General features: G+C 38.5%; 1 pseudogene; it reads left to right on the forward strand.

Annotated features, from left to right (window-relative positions):
* Positions 1–445: 445 nt before the first annotated feature.
* LOC114036006 lies at positions 446–13,435 on the forward strand (annotated as a pseudogene).
* Positions 13,436–15,875: the final 2,440 nt, after the last annotated feature.

Here is a 15,875-nt window from a genome sequence, read left to right on the forward strand (position 1 = left end):
AAAAGAAGAGATATTTTCCTTTGATTATATAATTGTTTATTTAACTTCATGGGGCATAAATATGAGTTGTTGTTCTATGACTGGGGAGAGAAATCCAATTTGATTTCTTTTTCTGCAGCATGTTCATTTTCACAGGAAGATTCAATTGCTGCTTCACTTACAAGGCTATAAATGAGTTTGCTCGGCCAGTTACCGGCACAAACTTACTCATCATTATTCAGATTAGTTTTCACTTTTCTAAACTGGTCTTCTGCCTACTGCTTTTGGAGCCTAGCCAGCCTTCAGGAACAAGATTAAATAATCCTTCTCTCACACAACTGCCTACATTTTGTTCTATTTTGTTCCTTTCCAAATGTCACCCCATCATCGCATACACGTTTCCCTTGTGTGAGTGTTTGAAGTGCAAGCTGTAGTTATCTTGTGTCTGGGTCAGAGGAATGGAAGGATGAGAGGGTCCAGTAATGATGGGCGGGGCCGGAACCTGGGAGCCAGCAGCCTTCCCCAGGCCAGCTTCATCTGTGCTTCAAGCTGTTGCCTAATGCTCTTCATTTTCAGGAAACCAGGAACCACTCTACTTACACACAGATGAATCAGTCACACACTGGTGGAAGCAGAGGCTGAGAGAATCAATGGGGATAAAAGCTGAAGACGGGAAGACAAAAGGGGGAAATTTGGAACAGGCAGGAGGCAATTAATGCAGCTCAGAGAATTTGTGGTGTCTGGGGCAGTTTTTCCTTTCGTTCTTTGTTTTTTGTTTTGTTTTTTGTTTTTGTTTTTTAAGGTAAAGCCTATTTGTACAAGTGGAGAGCTGGGCTAAAGGCTTCCCTCATGTCACTTGTCACAGACAAGTCAGGGACAGCTTTAAGTGTCCTGACAGTACTAGGTTGGAAGTGTTTGGAGCAATTACATACCTGGTGTTTCTATGACAAATCCTCTGAGGATTTCCAGGTGCTAGGTCTTCAAATCAATACAGACTCATTTATATGTAATGGTTCCAAGGTGAGACAGTAGGAGGATAGGCTAGATGACCATTCATAGGCTGTTTTAGCTATGGAATTATAGTCTCCTCTCCTCTCTTTTTTTGCTGTTGTTCAGTTGTGTCCAACTCTTTAAGGCCCCATATGGGGTTTTCTTGGCAAAGATACTGGAGTAGTTTGCCATTTCCTTCTCTAGCTCAGGCAAACCAAGGCAAACAGGGTTAAGTGACTTGCCCAGGGTCAGACAGCTAGTAAATGTTTGAGGTCATATTTGAACTCAGGTCTTCCTGATTCCAGGCCCAGCACTCTATCCACTGCATCACCTAGCTGCCTTATCATTATCTCATTATTCCCTTCTTAGCCTAGGCAGGTTGTCAGAGGCAATGTGTCATAATGCAAAGAGCACTGGTCTTAGAATCAGAAGATTCTGTTTCATATAAAATAGGGATAATAATATTAATATTACCTAGAAATGGTATCAGGTTTGTCAACCCTGACCAAATGACCAAAGAGCTACAGCAGCTCTGTGACTGCTGTTAACTCTAAAGAAAAAAAAAAAAAAAAAAACCAAAACAGAGATCTCACACAAGTTATCAAAACCACAGTTAACCAAAGTTTTAAAAACAAATGTTAAAAAAAATGTTTTCACATGCAACTGGAAAATAAGATATACCGGCAATGGAATATAGAAATCTATCCTGCCCTACAGGAAAATAGAAGGGGAAGGAGATAAGAGAATGTGGGGGGGTGGTGATAGAAGGGAGGCCAGATTAGGGGAAGGAATATTCAGAATGCACATTGTGTTGGGGTGGAAAAGAGGTGAGATGGGAAGAAAATTTGGAACTCAAAATCTTGTGAACATGAATGTTGAAAACTAAAAAAAAATAAATTAATATAAAAATAAATTAAGAAAAACACAGTTAACTCTAAATATAAAATAAAACAAAACAAAATAAAACCAAAGAGCTAACAGTGGTTATAAGCCAAAAACTTTCTTTACTCCACTACAGGAGGAAAACTAGACACATACATGCTGGACCCACCTCCCATCCCCCAGTAGAAGACCTGCTTTAGTGTGCACAAATCTCAATAGTTATGCGAATGGCTACACACTGAGCTGCACCCCTGACAATGAAGGGTAACAGCAACAAAGAGACAAATTTGATTCATGGCAGGATTTCATGACTGGAACATGGGTACTACAGGTGCAAGAGAGGGATGGTCTTGACATGGGGAACCTCACATTTCCCCATTTTGGCCAAAAGGAGGCAGTCTAAAAGAACCTCTCCCATTCTGGCCAATAAAGGAGAGGCAGGTATAAGCCAAGACACCACAAAAGGCCAGTTAGGCCAAGATGTTGAGTTGAGTGAGGGACACCTGGGGGCTTAGCTTAGGGGTTAAGGTGGCAGATCTGTCAACTTGTTAGCTCCTCCCCCTTAGCAATGATGGCATTTTTAATCCCAGGAAATCAGTTCCTTGAGGGGACCTCTTGGGAAAGTATGTCCCAAGTCAGAGGGCCAAGAATATAGATGGAGAAAATGCCAACACACACTTGAATCAGGGCCATGAATCAGGTGGTTGGTCACATAACAAAAGGGAAAAGGGGAAAAAAGCTAGGACAATATACTCAGCCCTCATTCAGAATCTTGAGATGGCTATTTCATCTGAATCTCAGATGCTTCTGGGTCTGTACTAGACAAATCCTGAGACCTGAGATCCCTGGAGGGTTCTGCCATTTACTCAGAAGCAGGGACTTTCTTCAGATGGTCCAGGAGTACACACCCAAAAGTTTGGCAGCTGTGGGATTAGTCAGAAGGACTTGGTAGAGTCCTTAGAAATGGTGATTGATTGATCAGTATTGGGTCAGTTTTCAGATAAGACATATGGGTTACTTGAGCTGTACAATTATGAGAAAAATTCTTGCAATAATCTTTGGATCTGAGTTTCTGGTCAGCATAACATAGGTCCTTGATTAAGGGTTTCTAAACAGAACAGAGATCATCCAGTTTCCCAGTCATGCAGGGCTAGGTTCAAGCCATGTAAAAACATTTTTCATAAATTCATAATCATAATTACAATAATCATGTTACATTAATGTCAGGTAACAGATCAGACTACTTAAAGGGCTCACAATGGACTAGTTTTGAGAAGAGAGATTCACATGTCACCAAGGTAACCAAGGAGAACATAAATATAAACCATGAAAAGCAATACAATAATTATCACCAATATTAACTAACATCAAGTCTCTTTGTATCCTAATGACCCAGTCTCAATATCCATTTAATCAGCACATTTTGAATACCAGATGTCTAATGCAGTCTTCTGGTCTCTAAATATCTTTTCTTGGACAATAGGTTTTAATTCTCAGGACAGCTCTAAAGGGGGGTCTGCTTCTCTGGTTCCAAATCTAGAAGTCCCTAGATTATTCTGCACCCAAATTTGGTTTTCAAATTTTGAAACTTCAGAGGATTTCCATTTATATACCATTTTCTATTTCTATCCTTACTTAAATCCCATACCTGATATAAGAATCTTTTAAAAATTTATGAGGGTTCAATCATAAAATGAACTCTTCTGCCTTTTCAAATTATCAGACAGATACTTTAAAAATAGGAAAATAATTTCACTTTCTTTACCATTGTTAATACGATTTATGTAAAAAATCTTTAATCCAATTTTGAAAACTTATTACTGAAACATGCTCAAAGCCTGAATTTCTATGATAGATAAATTTGGAAGCCAATCATACACATATGTATATAGTTCTTAGAGAAAACTGTCTAATCCTGTTGCTTTCTCAAATTTTACCAGTCCGTTTATTTAGAAAACTTTTACATTACATCTTTGTCTTATTACTTTGTCTAATCATTCCCCCCTTAGGGTAATATCAACCCTATATTATAATTTGACCACAAATATAGGTTAAAATTGTAAGATGCTCATACTTTCATCTTATTATAGTAACTGAGATGTTCCAGTATCAATCTATCATTTAATAGATTAAGTATTGTACATACAAAACTTCTTGATTATAGAAATTTGCTGTAAAAGGAAAAAGAGGAACATAGTTAACAGGAGGAAGAACTCTCTTAGCTCCATTTAATTCTGGGCATATTTGACAGACAAAGATGTAGTCACAGGGTGTTAAAAGCAAGGCTCAGTATTAACCAGGAGGGGAAATTTCCTCTTCAGAAAGGAAATAATACAATAGGGAAAGAGAATGAGGTAGATCCTACCTTAGGCCAGGCCAAGATCATCCCCAAAACTTTTCCCAGGCACAGACATCTACCTTTGGCACTTCCCAGACTGTAGCACATGCCATTTTCTACTACTGGCTTTATGACAATTCAGATAACCATCCCTGTTGTAATAGTAAATTACAGTCCCAGGAATTTTTACCTCAAATAGCAAAATTTCACTAACTACAACTTAGGCCTTGAATATGTTTCCTAATGTTTCCGTAACAGTTAATATTTCACTTATCCTTTACTTATAAATTAAAACTACCCATATTCTGGGGCTTCAGACACACAGCAAACACCTGATATTTGGCTTATCATTAATGTGTTGATACTCTTTTCTTTAAACCACCCTATACACTTTCATAATAGCCAAGAATCTTCAAATGAAAATTCACTATTATAGTAAACATTATTATTATTATATGTTTTATAACAAAATACACCTCATTAAACAATTAACCACTTTCAAATATCTATTTTTATCACATCCTTTTAAAAGCCTAATTAATAGTCTAAAAGCATCCAGATTAAAACGTTGTTTTATCTAATAGCATTTCACAATATAAGAGAATTTAGAAATACAATAATACAAACAACATCATATATTTAAAACATGAAACAAAACTTCAGATGACATCAATTTGTTTAATTGCATTTCCAAATTATTTCATATCAAAATAATCAATCTTATTATTTTTGGCATTTTAAATCTTTTTTTTTAATCTTTCTTCACTCTGGTATTACTTCTAAATTGCCCTAGAACAGTGAAGCTATTCATCTTGCCATTTACTTTTAAAATTTTCAGAATTTAATTCTTATTTTTCCTTAAAACAAATTCTGCAAAGTAGCACCCCAAAACTTACTAAGATATTTTAGAAAGGAGTGAGTGCCTGGAATTACTCCAAATCCCAGGAGTTCTCTCCTAAAATCTTAAAAATGATAAATCTCCCCATTCCTTAAGGATTAATCTCCAAATCTCCAAAATCTGCTAAGACGTTTCTAGCAGTTCTACACACTTTGATTATCTGACTTTATTTCTGTAATTCCAATGTGTCCAAAACTAAAATTACAGGGGGAAAAAAAGTGTTTTACAGGATTTAAAAAATTTTTTCTCTTTTCTTTCTCCTCTTTTTTTTTTAATAACCCAATCTCCCTTGGAAAGCCTAAAGTGGAAGTTAGTCCTACTTACTAGGACAATTCTTTCAAGTATGAAAGTTCATTAATCTTTCCCATTGCTCTAAACTCTTTAGCTATAGTCCTTAGAAGTTTTTCTGGCTGGCTGCATTTTCTTTTTTAGAAATCTTTCAAGGTAATAGAATATACGAACAACACAAGACAAAGATTTTCCTACATTTTACGAAGACACAAACACAGATAAGATGATAAGACAGACACATAGACAGTACAATTCTATCTAAGCTTTTCTTAAGGGAACCTAAGATACAAAAGGCTTCTTGCTTGGTGGTTTCGAGTAGCCATTTATTGAAACCTGATCCAAAGAACCCCAAGTGGGCCAGCAATGTCAAATTATGCCAATTACTTAAGAAACTTTCAAGTGTCTATTCCACGGACTAACTATATATGCCCTGCAGCGAAGTTCTTTGGTGGTTCACTCTTAGTTACCAAATTTCCCATATTACAACCAAAGGTAAATAAAAACAAAAACAAAGGTACCTGATCCTAGAAGCCAAAAGACTTCACCAAGAAGAGATGGATGAATTCTCCTTTCAGTTGCAACAACCAGAGTTTCAATCCTCCAAGGGTGTGAAGTTCAACCCAAAGATGGGAGCTCAGAAATCAGAGAAGGGAAATCACCCACTGCCACTCTCTAAGTTAAAATTGAGTGGAGCTCAAAGGGCTCCTGTAGGTATAGGTGGGGCAGAAGGAATTAACTCTTTCAAATTCAACTTCTGATACAACTGTCAACCCTGACCAAATGACCAAAGAGCCACAGCAGCTTTGCAAATGCTGTTAACTCTTTAAAAAAAAAAGAAAAGAAAAGAAAAGACAGCTCACACAGGTTATTGAAACCACAGTTAACTCTAAATATAAAATAAAACAAAATAAAACCAAAGAGCTAACGATTATAAGCAAAAAGTTTTCCTTATTCCATTGGAAGAGGGAAACTACACACTTATGTTCCACCTCCCCTCCCCACCCCCAGTAGGAGACCTGCTTTAGTGTGCACAAATCTCAATACTTATACCAAAGACTACACAGTGAGCTGTCCCCCTGACAATGAGAGGTAACAGCAACAATGAGACAAGTTTGAAGTTTGATACATAGCAGGACTTCATGACCAAAACATGGATACTACAACTGCTTTTCTCAAAGACCACCTGGTGCTGGTATGAAACAATTCTGGGGTTTTGCTGTGGCTGAGATCATCCAGAGGGTGAATGCATAGGATTGTTGTTATACTAAGCTCAAGACACAGCTTGTTTGCTGGGTCTTAGCTCTGAAAAACATGGTGTCTGCTAATAGTAAAAAGAGAGGGGTGGTTTTGGAATGGGGATCCTGACAGGTTCAAGGTGAACTAGAACTTAGAAATAACTCTTATTTATACAGTGCACAGCACATAGTAGTAACTTAAGAAACGCTCATTGGTTGGTTGATTGACACTAACAGTCTTTGGACCCTGGGCAAGTTATTTAACCTCTCTGTCTCAGTTTCCTCATCTGGATGTAAGGGACACCCTAGTTCTTTGCCAGTATTCTGATGTCACTCAGTCACTTCTGACGTGGCTTCATCTGCCCTTTGCCTCCTAAGATGGCTAGTGCCTGGAGGGTACTGACACAGATGGAGGAAGCTAATTTCAGATGCAAGACTGAGCATAGAGTTTGGAAGGTGAAGGACACACAGATAAAGAAAAATGGCATTTAGTGAAACTGAAGAAGCTAGAATTACCTCCACTGTAGGTATAAGAGTTTGAAAGGTTTGCCTCTTCTCTCAGAAGGCACCCAGAGTGAGACCAGGGACAATTCAAGCTAGAGCAGTCAAGAAATTGCTTAGCTCTGAGTGATGTACTGCAGATTCAGGGATTCTGGAGGCTGAAATCTTGGTCTTCCAGCATCCATGGAAATAACAATGACCAGGCAAAGGAGAAGGTCCAAGGATAGCATTTATTTGCACAAGGCCAGAGCAATTATAACTCTCTGCTCTATGATTGAAGTAGGAGGTGAACTAATATCTTTTATAGGTTATTGAACATTTAGATTTCTCATATTCTTATTCTGAAGGCTAAAGTGGACTCCAACCTTAGAGGATGTGTGTGTGTGTTTGTGTGTGTGTGTGTGTGTGTATTTGTGCGTGTGTGTGTGTGTGTATTGGAGGGTGAGAATGGAAAATAAGTGGGATGTTGTGCATTGAATTATATGTGTTCATTTATTTTGAATTTTATTGGTTTTTTTTAATTTAAACTAATTCAATTGCTTGCTCAGTTATGTTCCTGAATGGGAATGAGTGACAGAAATAATATGCTGGGTCTAGAAAGGAAGCAGAGTGATCAGATGGTTAGGGGGACAGCTGTATCAGTAATTTCTCATGATTGACAGATACTCCTAGATAAAGAACCCAGATGTAGCTGCAAGGGAGTAGAGTGTTAGGTGAGTGAAATCATATGCTCAGGGTGACAGGATCCAGGTGATAACAGTGTTACATGTAAAATAGGAATAATACCTGGAAAAGGTGTTTTGTGCACGGTGGACAAAAACTTCCTAATAACTCACATTTATACAGTACTCTAAAGTTTATAAAGCATTTTCCCCACGATTGCCCTGTTAGTTAAGTAAGAGATAGGGCTTGGACCTAGGATTTCATTACTATAGGGAAATTCTGGATGAAGAAACTTCCTATACCAACATAGGTTGGCATCTTCTCTGTAACTTAGACTGTTAAACTAATGCATTGTTGGTGGAGTTGTGAAATGATCCAACCATTTTGGAGAGCAATTTGGAACTATGCCCAAAGGGCTATAAAAATGTGCATATACCCTTTGACCCAGCAATAGCACTTCTAGGGCTGTATCCCAGAGAGATCATACAAATGGGAAAAGGACCCATATGTACAAAAATATTTATAGCAGCTCTTTTTGTTGTGGCAAAGAATTGGAAATTGAGAGGATGCCCATCAATTGGGGAATGGCTGAACAAGTTATGGGATGTAATGGAATACTATTGTGCTATAAGAAATGATGAGCAGGCAGACTTCAGGAAAGACTTGTATGGACTAATGCTGAATGAAGTGAGCAGAACCAAGAGAATGTTGTACACAGTAACAGCCACAATGTGCGATGACTAACTCTGATAGACTTAGCTCTTCCAGCAATGCAAGGATCTAAGACATCTCCAGAGGTCTCATGATAGAAAATGCTATCCACATCCAAAGAAAGAACTATAGAGTTTGAATGCAGATGGAAGCGTACTATTCACTATTTTTTTCTTCCGTTTGTTTTGTTTCCTCTTTCTTGTGGTTCCTCCTATTGGTTCTAATTCTTCTCTACAACATGACTAATATGTTTAATAGGAATTTAATTTAATAGGAATGTATATGTATAGCTTATATCAGATTGCATGTTGTTTTGAGGAGGGAGGGAGGGAGGGGGAGAAAAATTTAAAACTCAAAAGCTTATGGAAGTGGTTGTTGATAAATCAAAATAAATTAATAAAAAAAAAACTTAGACTGTTAAACTCTCTAAAATTGTAATTTTTATCCTGAAATTTGTATACTTGTTGCTCTTAAATATTTTTATAACATTTCAATATGATAGTTTTCCTTTGTAATCTTATGTATTTTATTTTATACATTTAAAAACATTATTCTGAAAAGAATCGATAGGCTCCACCAGAATGAGGCTGCAACTTAAAAAAGGTTAAGGACCACTGTGGTCTAGGACATACAGAGGTTAAGTGACTTACCTAGGGTCACACAGCATATGTCAGAGACAAGACTCAAAATAAGGTTGTCTTCACTCTCAGGTGGCCTCTCTATTGTATATACACTATCTTTCTGGGCTAGGTAAGGAGGGAGGATAAAGAGGAAAACAGACATGGAAACACACTCAAAACAGGTGAAGTACAACCCTGACATTTGCATAAATCTTTGGTACAAGTCAAATGACTTTTTCTGCTTTCCTACTTAACCTCAATACTTCCTATCTGGTAAACACCCTCAAGTATTAAGGTGATGCCCACCTGGAATACTTCATTCCACAAATATGTGCTTGCCTCCAAACTAACAGTTTCTTTCACCCTAGACATCTACCTATTGCTTTCATAAAAAACTAAAAACTAACAAAATCAATAACTAGCCCTCCCCCACAACTGCTCAGCTCTTTTTTTCTTCACTAGAACTTGCATTCCAATTGAGCTCAGCCTCCAGCAATGTTTTTCTCATTTCTCTCTACCTGTTCACTTCAATAGGAGATTGTATTCCTATAGATCAGGAGCCCTTAATTTTTCTATGACTTAGACCCCCTTTTCAAGTCTGGTGAAGTTTATGAACCCCTTCCCAGAAGAATGTTTTTAAATGTATAAAATAAAATAAAGCCATAAGGAAACCAATTGTATTGAATTACAATAATCAAGCTATTTTTTTAATCATGATCTCCTTGAAATCTGTCTAGGGACCCCTTGTTGGTCGATGGACTCTAGTTTAAGAACCCCTGCTATAGATAACGTGCCCCTTGCTTCTCTCCAGTGAATATCTTTCTTTATCCCTTTCCTCACAATTCAGAGGGAAAAGAAAATCTGTTGACCTGTTCCTCACCCCTTGGTGCCATTTTCAGACTGTTGATCTGTTACCTGGATTCTCTTCTTAATTACAAATGCTTGTACCTGTCTTTTCTAAACTCCCACCACATTTACCCAGGGCCTTCCAGAATCAATTCCACATTCTCAGTGACATCAGCACTTGGCTTACACTCTTCTGCTCCACCTCACCCTCTGCTCTTATCCTTGGCAACTTCTGCATCCACATGGATTATGCATCTGACACATCAAAGAAATGCAAGGGAGGTGTTGTATGAGGCAGCAGGATAGGAGGTCTTCACTGAAAAGTTCTCTCTTGGAAGAGGATGCTTTGCTAACCTCCTGCCTTGGCTCAACAAGGGGCATGTAGCAAATTTGTCACTGCTTTGAAATAGAAACAGGATAAGTATTTCAACACTGCTGTCATTCACTGATATCAAACTGAACGCAGTTCTTCATGTGGCTTAGAGTAGTAGAATGAAAATCAGAAGGGGCTTTAAAGGTTATGTGGTCCAACTCTCTCATTTTACAGATGAGGAAGCTAAGACCCATGGAGGTTAAGCATGGTCATCATGAGTAACTCAGCACAACCCTTTCCATACACTCCAGACAACGGTGGAGTTAAAAGTTAGGTGCCTATTATTCCCCCTTTACCAATGGGAAGACAAAATTCCAGGCAGATGAGCTTACTTGCCTCACTGAGTCATTTGAAAATATGGAAGTAGATATAAAAAGTCATATCCCAACTCCCAGTCAACAATCAATCCTCTAGCTGATCCATTGTGCATACTTCTTACGTAATCTAAATATTTAAGGTGTTTTAAAGAAATATACTTTACCAACCAAGATAATTAACTTGCAAGAATAAATAGTACATATGTGGAGCCTAGGCATTTGCAGTCCAAATGATTCAATGTCCATCTGTTTCACCCGCCATTTGCCTGATTTATTATAGAAGGATCAGTAAGTGTGGGTATAAGATCACAGACTTACACAGTGCAATTAAGTGTACATCTGTCTTGGGTGTATGCCCAGAGGCTTTGTAATGGGTGATTTAAAAATCAATAATAACAGTAATAGACAAAATGTAAGGGAGCTTAATAATAATCCTTGTAAAACATGTCCTAACTTTGTAGTCATACTACTAGTAGTGTGCTGGGTACTTTCCATCATTTAAGACCCAGTTTAAATGCTGTCTTTTTCTTATGGTCCCCTAGACAGGAATGATCTTTCCCTCCTTGGATCTCAAATAGCACTCTGTTCATGTATCTGGGGGCCCTTTCTTATTTAATCTTTATATTTTCCCCAGCTCTTAGCATAATGTTTTGCATATTTTCATGCATATGTCTGTACGCGCACACACGAGCATGTGTGTGTGTGTGTGTGTGTAGTCAGAATCTGTGATTTCATTAGTATAATAAGCTCTTTCTGTGGAAGCTCTATCCATTGATAAAAAGTAGCAACTGATCTATAATTTAGACTCACACAGCCATAGATTCACAACTGGAAGCGACCCTGAAGATCAATTTGTTCAATCCTCTCATTTTACAGATTAAGAAACTAAGGCCCAAAGAGGTTAAGGGACTTGTCCCAGGTCACATCTGCTTGGACATCCTGATAGGTTAAGTACCTCCCCTATGGTGACACTGCTAGTATATCTTTCCTAACTTCAAGGCTGGCCCTCTATTCGCCACCCCATGCTGACTCTCAAATTGTATATAAAACATATTTAATAAATACTTACTGAATGAAATAGCTTGAGTATTCAGGACCAACTATTAGGTGGGTGAGAAGTAATGCTAAGATGTATTAAACTGCTGATGAATATCTTCACTACCGTTCATACTGATAATATATCATGATAGCAAACTTCATCCAGTAACCCTTCCAATTCTTTCTAGTCATTTCCTTCCAACCTATACACCCTTTCCAACTCTGTCCCACCTTTCCCTTGATGGAGTTACTACTAGAGGATTCAACCTTCATTCCAAGATTCTGATTTTAATCAGCCTCAAATCTAGCTGCCAGAATGTTTTGACTACTTTAATGGCCATTTCTCAGTCCTTATGCATCTGCAAACAGATGGACAACCTAAGCACATCACTAGTAGCCACAAAATGTAAAAAGACTAAAAAGAAAGGCCTCCAGTGTATTAAGTAAATCCTCTCCAGAGTCTCTATGGCCCAGTGTGGACAAGATTTACACAACACAGAAGGACATGTCTGCTATGATAGAGAGAATGCCCATATAGACAAGACTGTGAATGCTTTGAAAGAGTGAAGTGTAGATTTCACATAAATATATAAATATCAATATTTTTCATTTGTCTGTTAGGATTTCCACTGAATAGTATGAAATGCACAAATAGTAACTATGTAGCTAACTAACTTAAAAGAGGTCAGAACAAAACAATTGAAAAAAAGACACTTTTCCTGAATTAGTCAATTTGACTATTTAGATTGAATTTAACTAGTTAATCAGTTTAATCTCCCTTTAATTTTGCAGTGTGTACACAAGCACACACACCCACATATACACACAGAGCCATACAATTGCAGAAATAATGCCCATTCTGGCTTTCTTTCTTTTCAGGCTTGATCTAATCGTTCACGATTTCAACAAGGCATTGTCTAGTATGTGTCCACCTGTCAGTCTCCCAGTCTGACTTTCCTAAGTCTGAGCCCAAGCCCAGAGCCCTGACCCTATGTCCCACCACAGCTACCTACAAACTCATGTTGGTCTAGCATGAATGTCTGGAACTGAGGGAAGTATTTCAATAACTGGTATGTCCTGAACCTGAGCTCCTCTGCGAGGAGCTGGCCAAGCGAACAACTAAGTGTTATAAGATGCTGGCTATGAATTCAATATCTGCTTCACCTGAGTCCAGAAGAGAGCAATTCATACCCTTTGGACAGTGCTGGATGCCACTGACCAGATGTAGTTGCCTATGATTAGGGCTTAGTTCCTCAGTGAGATGCTCTATGGGGTTCTGACAGGTCCCAAGAAAGCTAAGATGGCTGCTAATTAAGATGAGGTCTAGCTGAAGAAGCAGTGATCCCTGTGGTGATATCCCACCAACTCCCATGGAATCCAACCACCTCTTCTATGGTGATATCAGCAAAGATCATTACTATGCAGATCTTCCTGAGGACCAGCTGCTTTCCTGTGAGAGCCTGAAAGACACCATTGCTCAGGTTCTACTCTTCTGGAATGAGGAAATTTCTCAGATCAAGGAAGGAAAATGTGTTGTGATTGCATCCCATTACAATAACTTTCATAGCACTGTAAATATCTTTGAGGGTTTATCTGAAACCAGCAAGGAACTAAATCTGCCCGCCAGCATTCCCATGCGTATGAATTGGATAAGAATGTGAAACCCATCAAGCCCGTGTGGTTTCTAGTGGTTGACAAGACTGTGGGCAAAACCATGGAGGCTGTGGCAGCCTAAGGCAAAGCCAAGAAATGAAAGAAGGCTACTGGTACATACAGGCATGAACCAATTCCTTCCCTTTTTCCTATCCCTCTCCCATCTCTTCCTCACCTGCTCCAAGCACTGACCACTTACTGCCTTAGGAATCACAACATATAGGTGCAGGTGGGGAACTGATGATTCCTCTTCTTTCTTATTTCAGACCAATCAATTTCTCTTCTGTAGCCTCTCCCTTCAACTGCATCAGTCAAAGCATTTCCATATGGTTTGGCTCAATAAAGGATCTAGGTAGGGACTGGAATAGGGACCTGGTTTTAAAAAAAAAAGGTATTAAAAGGGAAAGGCTAAAGAATTGATTTCTCCAGTTAACCCTATGAACCAATCCTGCCAGTAGGGCAGCCCTCCCAGGGGGCTATAGTCATTCCAGTGGCAAAAGAAGCTGACTATAACCTCAGTGGTAATTTAAGAAATCATAAAAGTCTTATTTTGATCATATTCCAACCCAAAGAAATGGATTCTGGGAGGTTAGGATTATGCCCAAATATTTACTCATTGCATGTACTTTTACAAAAGAACCTTCTCTTAGACTGGTTAATATTAGTGACTTTCGAAATTAAACTGACCCATATGATAGTCATCAGAGATCTCAAGTCACACCAAAGATTTTCTTGATTTCTAAGGGGTTGAGGAGTATTGTGGGGGAATTTTGAGCCCCTTCTCTGTTTTGTGGCAGTGAAATGTTTCTAGATCATGTCAAATGGGTCTCATGGTGTCCCATTTCCTTTCCACATCATATCCCAGCTACCTGGACCTGCTACCTGGGTCCTATCAATTTCAGCATAACCATACTAACCCTTGTTTTTGTCATTGTTTTGTTCACTGTAATAAAGGAGTGATGCGCAATTTTTAAAAGGCATTGTCCTCTGCCTTTAAATTCCTTGCCCCTCCTTTCCTGCTCCTTCTGCCCTGCTGATTCTCAATCATGGTTTATCCCCTCTCGACCTTCCCACCCCACCCCCATATACCTTCTCTGCACCAACACTAGCAATAAGTCACTGAGCACAACTGTAAGAAGTCACAAAACTTTGCCGACTAGGTTCACTGCAAAGTCATTTTCTTGATCCTCAAATGGGTCTTCATTGCTATGTGCTAATTCCTTTAGTTTTCTCTGAATAACTTTTCATTGCGTTCCCCATGTCAATTGTTCCAAATTCATTCTACACTTCCTGTCTCTCAGTCAGAGATCTCATCTGCTTTACCGTGAAGAATGAGGCAATAGCAGGCTCCCTCATTACCTTTCCTTCACATCTCACTTTTCTTCATGTCTTCATCCACTATGCCCTCTCTCCTCCAGTCTTAGAGTAGGAGATAGCTCTTCTCTTTGCCAAGGCATACTTCTCTACTTGTTCCTTTCATCCCAATCCCTCCTGTCTCCCCTCTTCCATCAGTTATTCTGTATCTCTCATCCTCAAGTTCTCCCTTTTGCCTGGGTCCTTATATGTTGCCTATAAACATGCTCACCACTCTCTTGTTCTTAAAATGAAAAAAAAATTCCTTCCATTGACCCTGCCATTAACTCAATATGTCCTATTTTTTCTTCCCTTTCATTGCTAAACTATAGAAAATGTGTCTTTACTTCCTCATCATCCATTCCTCATCTTTGAAATCTGATTTACGGAGCCCCAAACAATATTGAAACCACGGTCTCCAATGTCACAGTAACACATTAATTGCCAAATGGATTGCCCTTTTCCTCGTCCTCTCCATCTTTCTCCAGTCTTTGCCACTATTGGCCACCTTCTCCTTCTGGGAGCTATGCTTCTTCCTTGGCTCTTTTGTGGTTCTTCTACTATTCCTTCTTGGTCTCCTTTGCTGGTTCATTGTCTTCCTACTACTCAAGTTTGAGTGTTCTTCAAGGCATTCATATTTTCTCTCTATTGTCTTTCTTGGTGATTTGATTTACTCACACGGCTTCAATTATCATCTCTCTATAGAGGGCAAATCTACATATCCATTCGCAATTTTATCCCTGATTATCAGCCCTATATCTCTAATTCTTCATTGCCCATGAATGCATGACCCACTTATACCTCAAGCTCAACAAATCCAAAACTGAACTTATCATCTTCTCCATAAACCTTCCCCTCCTCACAAACTCCTTTTTTTTGTTGATAGTACCACCATCCTCCCAGTCACTAGGGCTTAAAACCCTGGAATTCAATCCAATATGTTGTTTTTTTCTTTTCTTTTATTTATCACATCCCATCAAGAGTCAATCTTTAATGATACCACCTCCATAAATTTTTTCAAATTAGTAGCCAAACAGTACAACTAGCTATTCCAGATTTTGTACTGTACTTCTATTACTAGTAGTTAGAATTTGTATGTGATTTAAGGTTTATAGAGCTCTTCACTCATACCATCTCATTTTATCTTCGTGACAATCCTGGAAGGTAGATGTTATTTTATCCTCATT

Source organism: Vombatus ursinus, unplaced genomic scaffold (genome assembly GCF_900497805.2).
Source record: "Vombatus ursinus unplaced genomic scaffold, bare-nosed wombat genome assembly UNPS02009573.1, whole genome shotgun sequence".
In the NCBI taxonomy this organism is placed as follows: domain Eukaryota; kingdom Metazoa; phylum Chordata; class Mammalia; order Diprotodontia; family Vombatidae; genus Vombatus; species Vombatus ursinus.